Genomic DNA, 4624 nt, shown 5'->3' on the forward strand with positions numbered 1-4624 from the left:
GCTCAGTCGGTTAAGCATCCAACTCTTGATTTTGGCTCCGGGCATGTGAAATTGAGTGCAGAGCCTGCTTGAGATTCTCGCCATCTCTCTCTGCCACTCTCCTTGCTCGCACATGTGTGTGTGCACTCTTTCTCTCAAAAGAAATAAACCTAAAAAAAAAAAGACACTTATTGTGAATTTGAAATCTAATTGCAAAAAGGTTACATTCTTATAAAAGGTTTAGAAAATATAGCAATGTATGAAAAAGAAAATACAATTATTTGTAAACCTATTAACCAAAGATAAGTACTTTTTATGTCTTTTTTTCTAGTCTTTTTATACATCTATTATATATAATTTGGGGATTTGCAGTGAGTGGGGTGGATTTTAAAACTTGAACCCAGGGTTATTCTTGAAGTTGATCCCTAAAGTGATTTCAGAAAGAATGAGTTGGATCCAGGCTGTCTCTCTCACCTTTCCCCAAACATAAAACTTGCTCACTAGAAAAGTGGGCAGCAAAGAAAAAGTTCCAGATGCAATGCAGTAGGAAGAATGAACTCAGAAGCCTTCTCTACCCCAATGGAGTACATCCACTTTTCCTTGAAGAATTGTCACACATGAGCCTGAACTGGCAAACAGCCATGTGACAACTGCTATTTAGTCCTTTGGTGGGCTGGATAGTATTTATTTAGTGAAGGGGTAAGAAGTGCTGAAGACTGTAAAAAAAAAAAAAAAAAAAAAAGTAAATATATATACTTTTGCTTTTGATGTGAGATTTCTAAATTGTGATCACTATGATTATAGAATTACATGTTCTATTTTTGTCCCATAATACTTTATCTTTACTCTTTTGTCATTAAATATTTATCAAGAACATGCTTATTTGTTCACTCATTCTTTTTTTCCCCATTCAACAAGTAACTATTCAACTACACGGTAGCTTCTTTATTCTCTTCTTCTTCCAGCTGGTGCCAGACTCTGAGGGCTCCCAGGTCCTAGTAGCTGCAGCTCCAAAGACAGAAGAACCTGGGTTTCTGAAACACTGCTAAGTGCTGAGGATACAGTGGTGAAAATGGTCAGTAGGATGGCTGCTATCTCTGCCTTTGTGCAGTTTTTTATGACTTTGTACTGGTAGGTCCATAAAATCCTAAATATCTACCATGGCTATAAATCTCCTTCTAGAAGAAGTGGTCCCTGGCAGTTCTTTCTTGAGAACGTACTTGTGCCTTGTAAACCACATGCATACAGTGGAGTCAACTCTGTGTCACTAGTGACAACCAATCAGATCAGGCAGCAGTGCCTGAGCTGGAGCTGCCCAGCAAGGATGGTGGGGCCGTAGGGGGAAGGGAGTTGTGGGAAGAGAACAGATAGAATGGCCATGTGAAAATTAATAAAAGGATATCATGTTGAAAACGGAGTAGGGAGGCCAGCAGGAGGAGTGTTCATGCCCTAGCACTCATCGATTGAAGATGGAACAGGGAGAGGGACCCGCAGGTGGATACCGCTTCACCATCCAGGCAGGAGAGAGGAAGGTTTTCTTCCTCCCCCAGCAACAGCCCAGCCAGTGAGAGACTGTCACAACTCAGCCAACGAAAAGCCACTACGCTTCAAACTCCAGTTTACTCCAAGGGACTTGATGTTTATAACAGCCCTTCTGAACTTCTAATTTCCTTTATAAAAGAGTGGTCCTCTCCTTTGTTCTCCTGACTTGCCTATTGTTTGCTTGTCCTGGTTTGTAATTCTCTGCTGTTCCCAAATAAACCCATTTTTGCTGGTAATAAAATTGGCCCTTTTATTTTTAGGTTAACAGCCATCCAAGGAATGGGAACCTGAGGCAGTGTGGTCCCTGGAGCAAAGTGAAGGCCATGTTTAAGCCACCAGGCCTCTGGTATGTTCTAGTGCACTAAATGCTAGGGACGGGGGCATTGTTCCACTGCTCAGGCAGTAGTCCGTCTTCTCCGTGTGGAAACAAAACCTGGTACCCAGTGGTACTTAACTTCTGAGGTTTGTAGCTGTAGCGTGGAGGGCAGCCTGTCCTCCAGAAAGATGCTTTCTTCCCATCCGAGTGTAGAGGTTCAGCTGGGCTGTGGCCGATCAGCTGAGAATTACGTTCCAGGCAGTCCTTACACGTAGGTGGGACTCTGACTAGTCACCAACTGAATGGGACTGGCAGCGATGTGTGTCACTTGCAGACCAAATTGGTTAAGAGGCGACTTTACCACACTTTTTCATTCCATCTGCTAGACTCTGAGGCTTTAGGGTTGGAAGAATCACAGCTGGAAGGGGTCCGAGTTCCTGAATCACTGAGTGGAGGAAAACCACCTGCTAACCGGGCACACCTTCACTGGAATACTTATGTGGGTGAGGAAAAAAACTCCGAAATTTGGGGGTTATTTGTTACAGCATAACCCTAACAAATAGAATGGCGTTCTTTCGAGTGCTGGTAATTTGGCAGCAGACTCAGAAAGATGCGGTTGTGGATGTGAACCTCAGCCACCCGTGCTGCCTGCTGAAGCCGGCACTGCTGTGCGGGGCCCTGGCCAAGCCCAGCCCACCCCGCACCATGTGCGTGTCCTGAGACCACTGACTCTGTACTCAGTCTCTGCAGGAGTTCTCAGACGAGGTCATCGGTGGGCACATGGTTCACCTGGGCAAGTACCAGGGCTTCCTGTGCATCGTCACCAGTGTGGCCTCGCGGTGAGGCAAAACAGACGTCAACTATACTCAGCTTGTCGACCTGCATGCCCGATACGCTTGCTGCACACGGTTTACGGATCCTGGCCTTCCCTTGCAACCAGTTTGGAGGCAGCAGCCAGGGAGCAATGTGGAGATCAGGCAGCTCTCTGCTGACCATAATGTCACACTCGATATGTTCTGCAAGATCTGTGTGAATGGGACAATGCTCACCTGCTGTGGAAGTGGATGAAAGTCCAGCCCGAGGGGAGGGGCATCCTGGGAAATGCCATCAAATGGAACTTCACCAGGTTCCTCGCTGGCAAAAGGGCTGTGTGCTGGAGCGGTATGGTCCCTTGGAAGAGCCCCTGGAAGCAGAGAAAGGCTTGCCCTGCTACCTCTAGCACCACAAGTTCGCACCCCTCACAAGGAGTCGCGGCGGTCCTCCATGGCACTTCAGGTGGAGACCACAGATTTACAGTTGCCTGGTCAAGACTAGGGCTGGCAATCGAGAAAACAAAACAAAACAGCAAACCCCCAAGTGTGGCTCAACTAGTAACCCTAAGTTTAAGGGAAATATAGTTTATTAAACCTTTCCCATATTTTTTGAACATTTAGGTTGTTAGCAGTTTTTGTTACTGCCATACTTAATAATGATATACAGTAGGACTACTTTTGAATAAACATCTCTGCCCACATATTTATTTTCTTAGGATGGATTCCTATCAGGAATCTTAAAGGACAACTAGGGATTAGATTGAGTGGGGGCAGGGAGGAAGGAAAAGCATGTGCCAGAGCGTGGAATTGTGAGGTAGCACCTCCATCCCAGGAATTGCCCTGGTCCCGAGAGGAGGTACCTTTCCTGGGGTGCCTGAGATACTCTACCGAGGAGTCTGGAGTGTGTTTCTGAAGGTAACACAGAGCCACTGAAGAATTTTAAAGGAGAGTGAGTGGTTGTCCCACTTACTAGCTGCCAGGCTCTGGGCAGGTCATGACCGTGAAGGCACCCAGCCTTGCCCAGTAGGCAGCAGGTTCTACTCGGGAGAACCAGCTTCTGTGTGGTCCCTCCCTCTGTGGAGCAGAAGCTCTGGGGAGGCCAAGTGGGGCCCTTCCATGGCTCAAGGTCTGTGTGATTTGTGGTTAAATGCCTTTGAGCAGTGTTCCTTCTGGAGTGCTGGAGGGTTTCGTAGAGGCTATGCTCACTGTGCTCATTTATCTCTTGGGGCAACAAAAGCTGAAGGACTATAGCTTGCCTTCCTTCCTTTTACTTCTTTTGTTTTAAGTTTATTTATTTTGAGAGAGACAGAGACAGTGTGTGGGAGGGAGGGGCAGAGAGAGGGATTGACAGAGAAGCCCAAGCAGGCTCTACACTGCCCGTGCAGAGCCCAACGCGGGGCTTGAACTCACGAACTCGTGAGATCATGAGCTGAGCGAAACCCAGAGTTGGATGCTTAACCAACTGAGCCACCCAGCGTTCCCCCCCCCCCCCCACCACTTTCCTTCCTTTTAAATGCAGAACTCTTAGCTTTGGTTTGGAAACCATAGGTGAGCTGCAAATTCTAGTGATTATAATCTAGCAAATATTTACTGAGTACCTTCTAATATCTGGCATGTTCTGGGTAATGGGGATATGTTAGTGACCAAGACAGACAGATTTCCCAGGCCTTACATTCTAGGGGGAAGACAAATAAAATAGAAGGGGAAAACTAAACTAATATAAAATTTTTGTAGATTGTAATTTTTGTAGATTGTACAATTTTTGTAGATTGTAATGAGTGCCATGATGGGAAGAATAAGGGTCTGAATGAGAGAATTGAAGGGGACACATTTTAGGTAAAAAGTCAGAGAAGAATACACTGAAGAAGGGACATTAAACATTTTTTTTAATCTTTATTTAGTTTTGAGAGAGAGAGAGACACACAGAGTGCAAGCAGGGGAGGGGCAGAGAGAGAGGAAGACACAGAATCTGGAG

At 45.8% G+C, this 4624-nt stretch overlaps 1 pseudogene; it reads left to right on the forward strand.

Moving 5' to 3' along the window:
• The first annotated feature begins 2392 nt into the window (after window positions 1–2392).
• On the forward strand, window positions 2393–3267 carry LOC115520886 (annotated as a pseudogene).
• Window positions 3268–4624: the final 1357 nt, after the last annotated feature.

This window comes from Lynx canadensis, chromosome C1 (assembly GCF_007474595.2).
Source record: "Lynx canadensis isolate LIC74 chromosome C1, mLynCan4.pri.v2, whole genome shotgun sequence".
Lineage (NCBI taxonomy): Eukaryota > Metazoa > Chordata > Mammalia > Carnivora > Felidae > Lynx > Lynx canadensis.